The sequence below is a fragment of the Rhinolophus hipposideros genome (assembly GCF_964194185.1).
Source record: "Rhinolophus hipposideros genome assembly, chromosome: 3".
Classification (NCBI taxonomy): Eukaryota; Metazoa; Chordata; class Mammalia; order Chiroptera; family Rhinolophidae; genus Rhinolophus; species Rhinolophus hipposideros.
In genome coordinates this window covers 42,859,164-42,878,069 of record NC_138049.1, presented here as the reverse complement: position 1 = coordinate 42,878,069, position 18,906 = coordinate 42,859,164, and the positions used below count along the sequence as shown (strand labels likewise).

Below are 18,906 nucleotides of genomic sequence, written 5' to 3'. Positions count from 1 at the left end.
GCTTTTAGCACCAGTGTGTCCTCCACAGTGATCTCTTTTCCCTGTGCCATAAGATTGGTTATGTTCCTGATAGATGCTGCTCTGACAGGCAGGTCCCCTTGGGGCAAAGGCCTCCAACTTGCAGTGGGCATGTGGTGGGCAGGAGAAGTCAACCTCTGAGGTGTGAAACCATTGAGATTGGGTCATTTGTTACCTTAGCACAACCTAGCTTATTTCTGATTAACACATGATGAGAAGTCATGCACCAGAATAAAGGGGAGCTCTTTTACCTAGAAGGTATAAGGCGGGGAAATAACATAAAGCAGGATTGTTATTGGGATTAGAGAAAGATAATGTAGTAAACAGCCTGGCACATATTTCATGATATGTAGAATTATTAAGGGGTTATGGACTCATGTTTGGATGACTATTAAGCGTGCCTAAGGGGATACAGATAAAATCATTAATCTGTTAGTGAGTACAGGAATCCTTAAATTTTATCCTCAGAAATTTCTCATTGTAACCTACAGTGGGCAGTATCACCAATGGCAGAGGTCATGCAACTTATGGAATCAGAAAAGTAGGAGTTCAATTCCTATCTCTACCTCTTCCTAACTGTTCAACTTTGAGCAATTTCATTTAAGCTGCAATTTCTCATCTATAAAAGTAAAACATGAAACCTGCCTCACTGGATAACAGAGAGTGCATGTTAAGAGTTTAGTATAGTTTGTGGCATAAAATGGGGGTTCAATCAATGCAAATTTATTATTTCTGCATAGTTTACATTTCCCCCCTCCATGAACAGAAAGTTAAAATACACAAAACTATCCAGAATATAAAGCTATAGTAGCCTAGGATGGGTTAAGGAGTGTTAGTTTCAGGCTTTGAATCTTAATTTGGGACAAAGAATATTTTCAAAAGTTTTCAAAAGAAAAAGACAGTTTTAACTTTAGGGCCAAAGAGATCAAGAAAGCTGTTTTGGAGGGACATGTTTTGAGTTAGGAGGTAAGGGTTAACAAAGACATCATGAAAAGACTCCAGCAAGAGCACTAGGGGAACTGATTTCTTCGAGTCCTTTCTGAGTTCCTAACCAGATTCAAGGGGAGGGAGAAAAAGGAGTTTGTATGAGATAAAAAGAGCCTAACAGAAGAGTTACTGTGCATTGCTCTTGTCATTATTGCACATAAAATGTAACCACCTAAAAATGTTTACCCATTCTGGTTCCCTTTTAAACAATAGGGCACCCAATCAGAAAGCTTCTAAGATTCTGGAGCATGTGAAGAGAATTACTCCTGTGTTGCAGTGAATGTTTTTTTCTGAAAACTCTCATTTCTAATTTGACCCTGGAGGGGCAAGTAGTTTCTGATATGGGCAGGTTTCTGGTTTCAGCTAATCACTTTTATTCATCATTTATACATGGCTTTTGACATTCAATCATGGTACAATAGAAAAAAAAACAACCAAAAACCTTGGACCTAAAACATTTTGATGCAACGTTAGCTTAATGTTCTGACTCCAAGTTTAATTGATTATATAATTGATTATATAATCATTATGTAGGGTACGATTTATTCTCCTGAGTTTCTTGCTGAAATTTGCCCATCAAAATAAATTCCCTTAAAAAATAAAAAAAAAATAAAACGAAAAAACAGGACATTTCATGGTTAATCACATCTATGTGCATTTTAGGCGTCACTGACTTGTCAGTTATTGACTTTTTATGAACTTTGCCTTCTCCAAAGCCTATTCCAATTTTTGAGACAACTGGATACACAAAGTCTATCAGTAGCCTCTCCACACAGTGACGATCTGAAAGAAGAATTTCAGCCAATGTATTCAAATGTATTCAGATAGACCAGGGATGGGTCTTCAGACTTGAGCAAACCTTCATTTATAGCCTCCTTTCACATACCACCCTATGGGCTCTTATGCTTTGTGGTTATTCTAACAGCTGATAACCTGTCTTATTCAACTTAAAGAAAGTCCTGTCACAGGGCAATTTTAATCATATGACTAGTCAGTGAAGTATTGTCAAACTAGGAAATGAATATACCTGCATGAGGTGTCAACATTTGGTTCTAGGCTAATAATCTGGAGAAAGAAACATTTAAAACAAAGATTTTTTTAAAAACCTTTGAATACATCAGACTAATTTTCCACTTACTGAATTAATGCATTGCTAAGTTTAGCTTCTGAAGATGATTTATGCATCCTCTGCAGGAGATTTGACTTGGGGCAGAGACCCAAGAGGTCTCTACAAGTCAACTTGATAGGGTTAGTGATCTAGGCACAACTGATCTCAGGCTCAAATAAGAACCTATTTAAACCACCAAGTTGCCTTATGGTTTATGGAAAAAATTATTCCAGTTTAAAAATAAGTTATTATAGACCAATTTTGATTAAAAAAAAAGGTAACAGGTTTAAAAATATGGTGGGCTAGAAACATGAAAAAAGTGGTATTTCTTTGTTAAGGTGGGTTGGGTTTGGGGAACGTACTTGCTCTACTGACTCCTTAAAGCTATAGGACTGTGTTTTATTCATCTCCATAGCACATAGTAGGCCCTCAGTAAGTATTTGCCTAATGACAGAACATGGGATTCTGAGTAATGGCACCATTAAAAGTCAAAGACATTCTTAAAAGAGAATACTTGAGCCTTTATTCCTCAGTACTAATTTATGAACCAGCACAGTGATTAGAGCAGTTATGTAGTAGTTTCCAATTTTATAGATCTAATTTTGGAAAGTTTTATAGTTGAAACATTGAGTTGTCAAACATACCCAATTTCAATGATCACATTACTTCCTTTTAGTCAATGTCCTTGAAGCCTATAAACTGTTTTCAGTGAAGAATCTTTTATTCTTGGTTGATTTCTAAAACACAAAATAAAAATAAACCTCTGTTCTCAATAGAATTTAAATACCAATTTATTATGAGACTCAGTAGGGCATTAGATTCAGGTTGTGACTGAAGCAGTGGTTTAATATTCAAAATAACTCTTAAATGGTCTTACCTGACTGCTCATTTAGATATTTATATTTAGTATCCATACACATGCAGTTTCTTAAAATACTTTTTGAAAAATCTACTTGAATAGTTATGCTCCTGAAAATTTCCTCTCTTACTCTCCTTGTTAGAATGATCAGTTGTTGAGAACGAAGATGGTAAACTGCCCAGTTTGGGGTTGAATACAGTCTGTGGTCATAATATATTTGTAGATAGTAGGTACCAAACTACAGTCATGTGCCACAAAATGACATTTTGGTCAATGACAGACCACATATACACTGTGGTTGCCTAAGATTATAATGCAGCTGAAAAATTCCTGTTACCTAGTGACATCATAGCTGTCATAACCTCATAGCACAACACATTCCTCCCGTGGTTATGGTGATGTTGGTGTACACAAGCCCATTGCATTGCCGGTGTATCAATGTATGACTCACATAATTATATGTAGTACATAACACTTGATGATGATAATAAACGATTGTTACTGCTTTATGTATTTACTATACTATGCTTTTTATCGTTATTTTACAGTGCATTCTTTCTACTTCAAAAAAAAAGTTTGCTGTGAAACAGTATGCCGTGTTATGCTGGCAACAGGCTTATATATGTCTCATGGGTCATCTTGGGGTCATCATTTTATCTTGAGCTTGATTTAATCTCGTGTTGTTTTATATACTGACATCCTGTACAGTCTTGTAGCCTAGGAGCAATAGGCTATACCATAGAGCCTAGGTGTGTGGCAGGCTACTCATCTAGGTTTGTGTAAGTGCACTCTGGATGTTGATTTGTCACAATAATGAAATGGCCTAAGCATTCATTTCTCAGTGTATCCCCGTTGTTAAGTGGCACATGACTGTTCTGGGTTGACTACATCCTTTGTGAACTCTCCGTTGCTGCAGGCTGCCTTGGGCATCCCCCTTGTTCTTTCACTTATGTCCACTAGAGGGTGAGTGGGAGAGAGGCAAACAAAACAAAACAACAAAATAAGATGTTTAGCGGGTCTGCCGAACAGTTGGATGATGGAAATTAGTTTGAGGATCAATTTAGATTTCTTTATTCATATTCCTCTTGTCTCTTATTGCCATGGATACATAAGTTGATATTTATAAATATAGCATTCATAATGATAAGTTACAAGATGGCAATATATTATATTATAGAGTCTATTTTTACAACTTGAAAAATAAATGCCAACCAGATAACTTAAAACTGCATTATGAAAACACACTAGGCTATCCCAGTAAAAACATCTTCCAGACATGCAACATCATATATTTTGTTTCAGATTTTAGACCTCCAGTAAATATTTTAGAATTGTATTTCATGTGTGTGAGAAAATATATTAAGTTCTAGGATTGGTTGTACTGATAATGCCATAATAAGCAGATTTGTTTACATATCTCGAGTAATATATTTAAATAATGAAAATAGCAAATGTCATTTAAGTCAAGGATTCTGGGTTTGGCTATGTTCACAGTCCTTAAAGCTGGCAGCAGGCTCTCTACCCACCATGGATTGGTGATGCTGGAAAGGTGTGGTGTTGCTCAAAATACTGACCACCTGTTGTGATGTCTAGAATCTCACCATTTTAAGTTAATGCTTAGTAAGAATTGTGGGATGAGAACGAGATAGGACAGTGGAAATGGAACAACAGAGGCAGTAGGAGATAGGACAAGCCTATGGCAAGAAAGAATGGATGAAAATTGCAATCAATTAACTTTAAAATTCAGAGTGTATATAAACTAAATTTGGTTACATGTACTTTTTAAATACTCTATAACCCAGAGTTGTGTATAGGGTAAGTATAGCAAGGAAGGAAGGAAAGAAGGAAGGAAAGAAGGAAGGAAGGAAGGAAGGGAGGGAGGGAGGGAGGGAGGGAGGGAAGGAAAGAAGGAAGGAAGGAAGGAAGGAAGGGAGGGAGGGAGGAAGGAAGGAAGGAAGGGAGGGAGGGAGGGAGGGAGGGAGGGAAGGAAAGAAGGAAGGAAGGAAGGAAGGAAGGGAGGGAGGGAGGGAGGGAGGGAAGGAAAAAAGGAAGGAAAGAAGAAAGGGAAAGATGGAGGGAGGCATGAAGGGGGGAGGGGAGGGAATAGTATCAATATAATCACAAATTACTAATTTACATGGATTAATTGTGTATCTATTTCTGGCATCCAAACACCTCCACCCCCTCACCCCACCCACCCACACGGCAGACTCGACACAAAAACAAAAACATAATTCCAGACTGGGAGCCCATGGTTGGCACTGGACTACTTCTTATTTCTTGTACAATATGCCTGTTTTAAAAGAAACAACAAAACACTTTTATAGTTACTGTTTTTCTTTCTTTTTGTAACCATAGACACTCCCACATAGCACCAGCTCAGTTTCAGCTAAACTGTGCATTTTTAAATAAAATAAATAGGTTTTCGAGCTTTGTGTTAGCAAAGTCACCTCCTTTACTGCCAGTGCTAATGCTAAACATATAATAATACTTTATTGTCATGAGCAGGAATCTGCTTTGCTAATTAAATGCAGCTGTCAGTAATTACTACTTGTCAGTGTGATCTATTTTAGGGAACTCTACTTTAAATGATAAAAGATGGGCCTGATATTGAGAGGGTGGGATAGGCAAGGTGACTGCTTGCTTCCCCAGATCACAAATGCACTTTTTTTTTTATGATGAATGAGGAAGCTTATTGTGAAGATGTCTTAACTGGATTATTCTGTATGTTTTCAGTGCATGAGTGACAAACTTTGCAATTCAACCATTTTTTTAAAATATCTGAAATCTAAATGGCACCCCCTTTACATTACCAGTGAGTACTGTGGCTTTCACAGCATTTTTGCATGTGACGGCAATCTATAAGAAAAACATCAATGGAGAAGGCACCATAATCTCTACCATCAGACACTGAGTTCAGTGTAAATGCACCTTCTAATTGCTCACAAACTGGATTAGATACGGAGCATCACTTTGACAAATGGGGTGGGGGTAAGTAACTAACGGTTTCTTGTATGCATTTTTCACTGACATTCAACTAAGTTTTCTCCACAAACATCTTTAGAATTCAGTTTAGGTCTTTGAAATTTATACATTGAAAAATCATGGTGGTTGCTTGTAATATTAATTTATCCAAACCGATTCTGAAATGAACCTCTAACTCCTGAATAGCTCTACAGCTGCGTGACTAAAAGCAATGTCAGGGCAAGGGTAATGGGGTAATGGCAGACTGCTTCACTCCGTGGGATAGGTACTGTGACTGCCACAGATGCTGGCATTGTGTCCAGGGTCTAAGGGGAGCAGACCTTTTGCCCTCACCTCCCCTTATTTCCTCTGCCATTAAAAGGAATGTGGCGGCAGTGGGAAAGGGAAACTGGAGTTTCAAGGGGTGACGTGATGGGGTAGTTGGAGGATCAGTAGGGAAAAAAAAAATCAGTGCAGCAGGGAGGAGGAGGGAGGCTTGGCGCACAGTGGCTTTACCCCACACAGGCCAAAAGACTTATCACACCGCTCACAGCATCCTGACTGCCTCATCCTTCTTCTCCCACCATCTGTTTTATATCCAACACTCCAATAGTCCTCATGTTACTGGATAATTAATTATCTTGTTATAGATCCCAACAAATTTGGCAGCTACTCTTCTGAATACAGCATATTTAAATAGAATTAATAATTTGGTTGTTCATTCCAGGTGAAGAAAAACAAGCTTTCCAGATGGAAAATAATGGGGGAGAAAACAAAAACAAAAACAAAAGAACCTATCTAAATATATTTTTGACATATAGTCTACAAAAGACACGAATATTCTTTTTCCCAGTAAGCCTCCATTGGGCAAGGGACGCATAGTCCAGTGGGAATGGAATGAATTCTCTCTTTCCCATGGCATTAATTCTTACCTCCTTTACCAAGAAAATATGGGTTATTCCAGGTATTTCTAAAAATCCAAATGTTCCACGTGATGAGCATCTCAATTGAACAAAGAACACATTGATTAGCCCGTGAGCTCCTTAAAAAGTAGCATTTATTCGAAGGGGGGAAAAACAAAACAGAAAAAACAAGAATATACCTATGGATAATGGTAGAACCTGTAAAAGTTTTTGACTTTCACGGGTTCCTACAACCATAATTTCACTGAATCCTCAAATTGCCCTTCATACGCCAAACTCAGTCTTTTCAATCAGCTGATCATTTTCCTGGAATCTAGTAGGTGCTCAATGAAGAACTGCTAAATGCATGAGTGATGATTTTGAGCTACTGTCATGATGTTGTTTCTTGCTGTACACTTCAGGAGGTTGAAACTGGTGAGTAGTAATTACGTAGAGGCAAGAGTTTAAAAGCAGGGCCACAGTTATGCCTTCTACCTCTGGTCTGGTGATGGTCGGGGTGGAAAGAACCTGGACTGTGTTTCCTCACGTGATCATCTGCAGGTTCCACCATGCTACACACTCACAGGGCTCTCCACTCCTGTCACTGCACAACACCCCCGTCGTACATCAGGCTGCCTTTGCTAACTTGGGGAACTAAAACCCACTTGGCTCTCTTTTGGAACAACAGAAAAAGTAATCCTAAAGCCCACTTTAAGTACGTAGAGCATCCTGGCACAAATAATGTATCTTGTACAGTTACCAGAATTTCTGCACCGGCTCTAGGTTGGGTCACGGAAGACGTCCAGGTCCAGGCTCCTTGGACTGGTCTCCCCAGACAGCAGGGTCACTGGGCATAGGAAGGCAGCACTTCATTAACCACACGTAGGGATTTTACAATGTTTTTCTCTCCCAGCGTAAGTATTGATATGTCCCCTTTCACTTTCAAAGGTATCCTTGCATGGTGAAATCTATGGTTTACCCACTTATAACACACATCAGTTTTTTGTTCAGCTTCCCGATATTTTACCTTCAAACATATTTTGGAACATTTACTGTATGCAGGGAACCACCTAGATCAATAATGGCTGAATGCTACTGTGATGGAATTAGGTCACAGAGAACTTCATGCTTACAAGAGAATAAGAAAATAAATCTATACCCTCTCACAAGGCAACAGAATTACTTGGTAATCAAGAAGCTACTAAGGGCAGAGAAAAATTACATATATATATTATGTTAATATTAAATTATATATACATACAATTTAATATTAACATAATTATGCATACTATAATATTATACGTAAATAGTGTATCCCTAGTTATAGTATCTTTTAAAACAGAATATAGTTAAAATTCTCATAATACTATGAGAATTTCAAAGTAAATTTATAACTGAAAGCAGATAGGATTAACTTGGTTCTACTTTTATATTGCTCATGGTTTTCTCTCAGCTTTGAGGCATAAAATGGGAATATAATATCTACACAACCAAGGAATATAGTTAATGCTTTTACGTACTTCAGAGGGGAAGCAAAAAAATATATAATTTTAATATTGTTTTTAATTGCAAAGATAATACTATAACAAGTCAGCTAAAATAGTTATAGTTTAAATACTCTATTAAATGTATCAACGTTTTTATGAATAGTGTATTATATTCTATATATTATGTTTTAAGGTAATATTATATATTTTATTTTTGAAGGTAATTTCTCATTTTATTTGTATGTACGGTCACTCACCAGGGAATGGTGTCACAAATCAAAAAAATGTTGGCTATTAAATATATTAATGAATAGCCCATTTCTGTTTCTTTTGAAGTACATAAGATTCTTAATGTAATTATCATATGTTATTAGCAAGTTTTTTGGTTCCATTGAGTTTTCCATTGTGGTCATGGTGAAAGAATTCAAATTCATGCTCATCTCAAATCTTAAAAGAGAAACCAGATTTTTATATCACATTAAGTAGATATTCATAATTGGTTAATATAGGTCTCTTGCTTTATAGGGAGAAATGAACTTAAATAAATAACATGATTTTAAAATATACTATTTAAAATAATTTAAATAGAAGACAAACTAAAAAAATGAGCTGATGAATATTATGGAACTTTTTGAAGCTTTCTTAGTCTTGCAGGTAGGAGATAAAAATTAAAGTTGTCTAGTTGTCTATAGGCCATTATTAGAGAAATGGAAACTTAAATCTACTCTTAAAAATTAATAGTCTTGCTAGATGGGTGCTTACTTATAGACACTTAGAAAACTGGAGAAGAGAGGAAATAGGGTATGGAGGTTGGGGAGCAAGTTTTCCCTCATCTCAGCCAGAACTAGACCGTCTCCCTCATGCTGTGTCCTCACTGTATCTTCTCTCCATCTTCTAACTCACTAAATAGAATAGTTATAAGGACCACTGTAGCAACACAGGTACCTTGGGATCACCTTGCATTTCTCCTTCTTTTCCTCTAGTCTGTCACTAAGATATGACAGTCCTGCCTCCTCATGTCTCCTCTGCCTGGATCCCTCAGCTCTCTGTTTTCCAGGTTCTGAGATGTCCAGAGGATGAAACTCTGTCTGCCCCATTATACCATGTGCCAAGAACCACAGAAATAAGGTGAAAAGAACACAGTTCAGCATGATCTCTGCCCTCGAGAGGCACTCAGTCAGTTGGACAATGGAACTGTCTTCTGGCTTTTTCTGGCTATTCTCAGGAGGGGGAAACCCTTCAGATCTGCAAGATCCCTGGAGCTCCCCAGTGGTGAGCCTTTCTACTTCTCCAACCTGTGTCCCTGGGAAAAAGAGCCCCTTTTTCCAGTTCTCTTTGTTTCTGTACTACTTCATTCAGCTCGGAAAAAGTAAGGGAATCAGGACATTCAGGTCACAGGCAGCTGGCTCACCACATGAAGAAATTCCACTAGCATTGGAGTGTCAGTTCCCTACCACTGCATACAGAACACGGGTGCAACTATTTAGCAGAATCTTGGCAGGCCTATTTAAATCTATTTAAAGGTAGATCCAACAGTTTAGTTGAAATTAATATGGTCTCATTCTTTACTTTAGTGACCATTGCAAATGCATAGGAAATATTGTGAGATGACAAAGCCAATAAATTAACCTTTATTGAAAATAAACGCCTCTTTTGTTACAGGAAAGGCACAGGGAAATAGGAAGGTATGGGTTTTAAGGCCCAGAAATCAGGGGTGATGGTAAGGGGTTAATTGATATTGAGTTCATTGGTATGGGTAAGTGTGGGCTCTCAGCCAGATGGCATGGATTTAGATCATGACTCTAGCCATCTAGTTATAGGACTTCTCTGGGCCTTGGTTTCCTTATCTGTGAAATAGAAATACTAATGATATATGAATATAGCCCATTGAATGTTCTGTGGGAATGAAATGTGTTATGACCTGTATAATGCTTGGTACATAGTAAATATTAATTAAAGTTTAGCTATTATCATTTATTATTTTTATAAAGATAAAGCAATAAATAGGTATATTCATTAGGACAAAATAACAAGAGGAACATTAGTTTCTAAGTCTGTAAAGTTAGGATAGCTAAGTGGCTATCAAAGTTAACTGAGTTACAAAACAAAAAAAATAAAATAAAATAAAAATCTGAGAATAAAATTAAATTTAATCTAAATCAAGTTACTCAAGTTTAATGTCTAGAGTTAGGAAACAGCTTTTTACTTAAAGCCATGAACTCTATATGATATGAAAGCATAAAAAAAGAAAGACATTTCTGTGTATCCAAATACTTCAACTCATACTGGATATAAAGATAAATGTAAATGTTTCTATGCTTTTAGCAAACCTTTTTTCCTCCCCTTTAACTGTATTTGTATAAGAGAATACATCTTCCAAAGAATTGTGTGAACATGTTCAGTTGGGCCTTGCATGAAAAAATTGTGAAGTATAGTAGCTGTCTCAAAAGGCTCCTCGCAATTTCTGTGCTTGACAGAGGCCTTTAAATCCAGTAATACTTTAATCAAGCTTAAGATTGAAACATGCATTTTTTCTCTTCATGAATCTTTCCCTCAACAGTAAGAGAATCCACAGAACCTATGCTTTATGGTACAGCATAATCAATTATCATAAATAGACAGATAGGAATTGATAGATACAGAGACATACATACATACATAATACATACATAGGGAATAATTTACCTATTATGTTTAACCATTTGTGATGTTATAATGATGTTAAAAATGATGATAATAGCAATATCAATTACTACATCCTAAATCTTTACTACAAATGACCCCTATGTTAGGCATTTTATATATCTTTTCATATGGAAATGTAGAACTAGTATTGTCGTAACTATATAACAGGTGAGATTACTAAAAAATAGAAAGGTTCAGCAATTTGTCCCAAATCCAACAGCTAATAAACTGTGAAGCAGGGATTCTAATTCAGCAAGCTCTGACTAGAGTACTTATACTTTAATATTAATCACTATCTATGTTGAGACACATTCAGAATTATTGTGAGTTTTTCTTTGACTTGACTAGTTAGCTATGGCAAAGAGCATTACCGTGACAATTAGTTCCCAAAACAATACTGAAATAGTAGATTGTTAATATTTATGACAGCACAGTTATGCTACCTCATTAGCAGTTTAAAGATTCTGTTATTTAATGTTAATTATGTCTTATATGCCATTTTAAAATAAAAGGTACAATTACAGGCAGTTTTCCTTTTTACGACTTATAAATTTAAACATTTTAATCAGTTTATTATTTCACCATCTTTACACCACCCTCCTCTTTCCAGCTCAGGCCCCTCGGTCTCATGAAGATTATTATTCCACAGGGTTTCATAGTAATGTCCTAAGATCATCATGAAAAAGGAAAAAGTCTATTCAATATTAAAACTATGCAATTATAGATATTTCAAGTTTCTTTCTCTTTGGACTAGCGAGTTCTAGAATACCTCCCAACAGTGAATGCAGTAAACATTAATGAGATGCCTACTCTACTTGGGCCACGTGGGTCAGCATAGAATAAGTCTCATTTCACACCTTCATATGAAACTGATTCTTTTGCCAAGTACCATATAGTAACACATAACACTGACCTCTGTGCACAAAGTTCCCATAATAAGGATATTATGGGAAGCATAAAACATTCAGTATCAGATCCTCTGAGCTATTAAAACTACTTAAATATGGCATCAGTTCTTGAGTTACCTAATTTAAAAGTAGCTGAACCTAAGAAAATTATTGAGTCCATTAAAATCTACATTAACTTATAGCACTGTTATAACTTAGTACTGCTCTAGTTCAGGTAATGTCAGTGCTTCACGATAATCGCCTTCCTTATGAATTCCTTAAGGATTCACTCTAAGTTGAAAATTGTCACAAATCTTACTTGCTAGAATGTATTTATTTTACAACTTAACTCACTCCCCACTTGGCCCCTATTTAAGTAAACATAAAAAACATGTATCTGTTCAAGAGCAGTGGCATAGCACTGTGCACTGCCTAGGCTCCAATGCCAGCTCTGCCATTTAGTAGCTGTGGAGCTTGAGCCATTTATTTAGGCTCACTGAGCTTCACTATGCTCAAGGAAACAAGAATAATAGTAACATCCACTTTATCTACTTATTTTCCCTCTGTGAAATGAGGTGAGCAGGGTGGCTACCAGAATTAAGTGAGTCAATGTTAGCAGAGGTCTTTAGATAGTTTCAAACACAAACTAAAGGTTACGATAAGTGTTTCTTAAATTCATTGTTCAAAAAAGTTTAGTATACTCTAAATTTTTAATATCAAACTAGTTGAGCACTTGTAAGTACCATTCTCGAGATGATGATGACTTCACAAACCACATATGCTACAAAGGGGATTCTCTTCCTATCGTTCATAGTTATTAGATATAGTTCATAGTTTTATGTATATATATGTATATATCCTCTATAGGTATGCATATGTATATATGTATACACAAGCATACGTGTATACATATAAAACATACCTCCCTCCCATGCACAGTCTAGATAAAGTGGTCTAAAGTCAAACAAACTCTTCAACTATTTCTTAATATTGATAAACTTTCATAAAATTTTTCAAGAAGATAGAACATAATCTACCGTACCAATTGTTAATTAAGATATGATAATGGAACTAGTATATGAGATTTAGAGGGGTTCATTTATCTTGCCTAAACATTATGTGGATCTTCAGATATCTTTTGCTTCTACTTTTGACACATGTTAGCTGCTCTGAAATGTTTTTTACTTTTATCAGCAATTTTTAAATGTAATTAATATCTTGCTTTAATTGTACTTCTTCTGTAAACATTAGGATAACATCATAACTCAGAAATAAACACTGATTCTAAAGTGAGCAAAACTTATCAACAATTAAATTGGATTTCAGGGAAAGAAGTTACACTTTTACTGGTTTTAAAAAGTGTATATTAAATTTACAGAGAAATTAAAATGTAGGATTTTTCTAACTAGTAACAGTTTAGGTCATACCAAAGTTTAACTAGTTATTTTGGTTTTGATGTCTTCCTTCCCCTTGGAAAAAAAGACAGGACTTGAATGAAGATGAATCTGTGGTTTGAATAATTATTCCCTTAATTTGACTTAGTCTCTCTTTTCAAACTATTTACTTTTCCTTAAAACAAAACAAACTATAATTCCATTATCAAACAATAACACCTTATATAACTACGATATTCTCATAATATGAAAATATTAAATGAACTGTGTTAAGAAATTCAAAAACTCATGCATCTCAAGACCAAAACAATATACAAGTATTCACATTAATTTCTACAGTACGAACCTAGCATTACTGCTCACACTCTATTACAGGCGTTTTTAGCATCATTTTTAGCAAGCATTTCATCCTCTGCCAGCTTCCTTTACTGGGCAGTTACCTTGAGAGTTATTTTATTCATGAATGAAAGCCCAAAATAAAAGACCATCCTACCAGACATGGCTAAAGAGTCAAAGAAAAATCTCCTCAACTAAAATTATACAACACATTTCTCTTTTTCTGGAAAATCCTAAGTAACCATTTTTGGTAACTTGTACATTTACACATAATTGCATTTTTAAGAGCTGTATCTGCTTTGGAGGTTATAAAGAGATGAGAAAAGAAAGGAGCAAGAAACGAGTTGTTCTATGAATTTGAGTTTGCTTTTTCAGTGCAACAGGAACATTTGCATTTACTCATAAATGAATACCAATGACCTATACAGATCTGGCACTGCTCCATAGAAATCATACACAGTAAGCTAGAGCAGGGTACAGATAGTTGTATTTCTCCAAAGTATTCAGAAAAGGAGCAAGATTAAAATCAACGTGAGTTCTCTGAACTTGAGTCATATCTAAATGATGTGATGGGTTAGAATAATGGTGGGATTTATGGTGAAAGCAAAGTTGGCTGATTAACATCTTGTATGATTTTTTTTAATTCAACAACTCTTTGTCGACCACCTACTTTGGGTTAGTTGCTACTTCCCCAAGTAAGCTACTGTTCTGCAGTCTTTTCTACACAGTGTAGTAGGAAGCACCCTGCTGTTACTGAAAATCCTTTCTTGCTGAAAATAACACCCAGCTCAGCTTTGCATATTGTGTGTGCTCATGTGCTCAACAAATACTTTTTGAATGAATGAAAATTCAGTGAGTAAGAAGGTTGGTTATTCATTGAAAAACATCTGTGTATGCTTGCAAAATGCTAAGGACAATAATGCAAGCATAATCAACGCACTGTGATCAGCACCTTCTCACAAAGAATTCAAAGGAAGCAACTACCAATATTAAAATCTAAACATGAGTTCTGGCTTAACCTAGAAACAATGATCCTAGTACTCAGGTAAAACTCCATTGAATACTATGCTTGTGATTTCCCATATAATCTGCTTTAGACATCTATTTGAAAATATTATTTTACATTATTGATGGTGTTTCTGTATATTTTATTAATTAAGAAAAGGATATTTTAAAACAGCCCAGAGTAATTTGGAGGGGGCCAGAGCCATTTTCATTTTACTGTTGAAATTTCCTGCACTGGAGGCAGTTACATTTAAGTAAGTTTCCTCCCTATCATTATGTTTTTTGTAGTATCTTCGTGTGTCTCTATGAATTTATTGGTGAGTGACTTCATATTCCTAAAGTCAAGAAGCCTACCCTGCTCGGCTCATTCAGTCACTTTAAGCAAGGATCATCTGTAGACCAATACAGGGAGGAAGGTAAGTAGTGCTGTTTTCATTTCTCCTCTTAAGAACTTCACTAGGAAAAACCACTAAGGTAACTTAAAAGAAATCTGCTCCATACAACATAATTGATAGCAATAAAAACATTAAAAAATATTTTTGACATCCAAATTTGTAAGCCCTTTAATTCTCTTCAATTTTTTTCTTGGAATAGAAGTTGAATATATTTGAAATAAATTTAGACAATGTGGAAACATTGTCTAACGCCCTTAAATATGTCAGAACTACTGGGCAAAAGGTTTCAGAAGCACCAGCTTTATATCACTTTTAGGAAATCAGTTTAGACAGGAGCACCGTTATGGAAAGGACGCCCACCCACTCTTACTCCCGCACCAACCCGACCCTGTATGTTATTTATCAGACTAAGTTTACATAAATCAGAGAAGAGTTACAGTGCAATTAAATGTATCCAAGAAGTAATATGATATAAAGCACTTTGCAAATATTAAACCTACCCTTAAGGGATCAATGTTTTCCATGAATAACCTGGTACTGGGGAGAGGAAGGGAAGAAGGGGAGGCGGGAGGGAGGGAGACGGACCTACCGGGCAAGGACCGGGAAGACCAGGGACCTGAGCAGCAGCTCCCTTGGGTGGGTGGCCTGAAGCACTCCGAGGAGGGAAGCCGGAGCGCGGAGCTCACGTAGGTGAAGTGATTGGAGTTGTGGAGGAGGTTTGCTTGCCATGCACCTGGAACCACCAGGTAAAAGCATCCACATAAGGCTGGGCACTCTTTCCCGGCTTCCCTAACCCAAGTCCCAGAAGCTAGAGTCTCTCCACTCCAGTCAGAAGCCAGAACGACCTCGCATACCTCTTAGTAATAACAATATGACCACCCCCTCGGTGGCACCCATCTCCTGTGTGTGCGCGCGCGCGCGTTGGCGGGGGTGGGATGGGTTTCCTTAACTGGGGCTTCCAGGGGGCGGGGACTGGGGCTGCGAGGGGTGGATGCCGGTTGGGGAAGAGAAAGAACCCGATCAGCAAGTTCATTGAGCCTTTACCTGCCCTCTGCCTGCCCTCTGCTCCGGCCTCGCACTCTCCTACTTCCCCAAAGCCGTTTTGCGCTGCAAGCGACAGCCCCGCAGCCACCCGGGAAGTGGCCCAGTGCGAGCCCCCAAACTCTGCCGAGCGCAGTTAAAGGCGTGTTCCCTCTCTCCCTCAAAGAGAGCCGAGAGCTCTGATCCCAGCTCTGGGTGAGACAGAGTGACGGACCGACTGACTGACACCAATGACTCCAAATTTACCCCGGGCATCACCCCTCCGTTTCCCATCTTGTACTACTTTCGCCCCGACCACCCAGCCGACGTTGGGAAAGTCTCCTAGGCAGTGCCGGTGAGAACCGCGCCTCCCAAAGTGCTCTGGCTGGCATCACAAGGCTGTTTCCCCTAGACAATTCCCCCTCTTACATTTCCCCCAAATCCACGAGGTTTCAGCCCGCGGTGCTGCAGCCCCTCCCCGGCGCGAAGCGGGCAGTGCGCCCTGCTCACCATCGTCCCCGGCGGCGGCGGTGCAGGCGGGAGCCCACGGCTCGGGGACCAGCAGCGGGGCGCGCCAGGCCACTGGGCAACTCCTGCAGTTCCGGCAGCAGTTTGTCCAGTAGTTTCGGATACCCGGGCTTCGGCTCGCGGAGAGCCAGTCGGCGGGAACGGGAGCGAGCGAACCGGACCGTGCGTGCGCGCGCGAGCGAGAGTAAGAGGCGGGCGGGCCCCACGCGCGGTTAGTGGCGGCCGCGGCGGCAGTGAGGTCCCGGGAGGGGGCCAGGAGGAGAAGGAAGCGGGAGAGAAGTACGTAGTGGAGTTCAGGGCGCGTTTCCTTCACTTCCCCGGGAGACTCCAGCCAGGTGCGGCAAGGCGCGCTCCCGCGGCGCGAACACGACACGGGCGGCCGCCAGAGCCCGAGTTCGCGCAGCGCCCGGGCCCGCAACCGCTCTGCGGGAGGAGGGGCGCATCCTCCTCGCCCCGGGCGGGCACCAGCGCGACCCCTGGCTCTGAGCGCTGGTGGCCAAGCCTCCCGGGTCGGCGGTGACAGCTCCTTGGGCAGCCTCCTCCCTCCCGATCTTCCCCAAAAAGCAACAGTCAATGTGGCTGGGTTCTTCCCTCCCTGGGTCTTGGAGCCGCCGGTGCCAAGCTGTGCGGGTTCTCAGCTCCCCGCGGCGAGTGCTGTCACGGCCGCCGCCCGGGCCCTGGAGCGCCCCAGCCGGCAGCTGCCTCGCGGAGACGTGCCCAGCTGTGTGCGCGTGTGTGTGTCTAAGCGAATCTCTTCCCCTCCATCACTCGGGCGCGCGGGAGGGACTGAGTCCCCGGCGACCAGCTGCAGAGTGGCTGCCAGTCCACACCCTCCCGGCTCTCTCCCCACCCACCCCGCCCCTACTCCTCCTCGCTCTCTCCCTCCTCTCCCTGCTCCTCCTCCAGCTGCCGCTCCCCAGCTCCCAAAGGCAGTGGGAAAACCGCAGCTAAAAGGGCGGAGAAGGGTGGGGAAGGAAGCGCAGGTGTCTTCAGCTCAGAGATGGGCGCACACACAGGAGTGGCTTGCTGCAGGGGGAGGGCAAGAGCTTAGGCGAAGAAAAGGGTGGATAGGATTTATCCAGAGGCGGAGGTCCTGCTGCTGAGCATCGCGCGTCCCACCCTGGCCCGGGAACCGCGGGACAACTGCCGGGTAGGGAGGCGGGGTGGGCGTTCAGGGCTCTCAGGCCGATGTTGGTCCTTGCTTGGAGAACCGGTGGAAGTTACCAGAGTGGCAGAACCCAGGGACATACGGATCGGAGGGACTCAGTCTCTAGGGAGCTAGACGGTCTCTGGTGTTTAGAGGGGCATAGACCTGGAGCCTGGGGCACACAGGTGTTCAGGGTGCTCGAGTGTCTCCAGCATGCCTAGCGGGAGACCTTCGTCTGAAGGGTCGGGCGGTGGCGACGACTGCTGTCAGACTGCTGTGTGCTTGCGGAGTCACAGGGGGCGATCACTGCCTAGCGGAGATCAGGGTTCAGCATTTTTCGAGGTCCAAATCCCAAACTCACCTTCCCAATTCAGTATGTGTCCCTCCTACCCTTTGCTCCCAGCAAAATCGGCGGGCCAGAGGACTACAATGTCCAATTCACTGTGCTCTTTGCCTGATGGAAAGTATCCCACCTGATCTGAGACTGATTGCTGGTACTTCTCTTCCAACTCCAGGCCCCTCTTCTATGTCTTATCCCCACCCAACCAAAGATTCCTGGAAATTTACTCTTTCTCCGTGATGAAGTTTTTCCCTGGAGTTCATAAAAATTAAACCTTTTTTTGGGGGGTTGGGAGGGAGTGTTGGGGTATTAGCTCTCTTGCTAATTTCACAGTACAAATGTGAAAAAAAGACAGAAAAGTCTTGTAGGCAGGGAATCACAGCGTTATTGCTGTTTTCAAGTAACAGTCATATAATGCAAACTTGAGTCAACCTGGGGTCGGTGGAGAGGATTGTTTCATTTAAGTAGAGGTCTGTTCTAATGATCTCTGGCAACAATACTAGAAAGAATTGTGGTGCTTTCTCCAGTATTCATTCCTTTTTTATGGTAATTTTACTCTATTAATTTAGGCAATCTGAAAATGAAAGGTAGGATGCAATTGGCAAGGCACAATATTTCTATATTCTCATTCAACAGCTAGCCCACCCCTTTCCCCAGGCCCACTCTCACCATCACATTGAAAGGTCATGACTCAGATTGCAAACTGCCCTTTTAAAATTTCAGGATACAGCCTGAAGGACAAAGCTGTTGAGTTCTAGAAAGAGATAACTTAAATGTAAGTAAACTTATTTTTACGGGCTACTCAGACAACATCATAAGCTCAGCAGCAACAACAAGATGTATA

At 40.0% G+C, this 18,906-nt stretch overlaps 1 protein-coding gene across 1 annotated transcript in view; it reads right to left on the bottom strand.

The window, feature by feature from the left end:
• Positions 1–16,677, bottom strand: part of HS3ST5 (heparan sulfate-glucosamine 3-sulfotransferase 5) — a 253,367-nt gene extending 236,690 nt beyond the window's left edge. The window contains exon 1 of the mRNA XM_081039158.1: positions 16,558–16,677. The gene's annotated coding sequence lies outside the window, so the exon portion shown is untranslated. The remainder of the gene's footprint in view (positions 1–16,557) is intronic.
• Between the last annotated feature and the right edge of the window lie 2,229 nt (positions 16,678–18,906).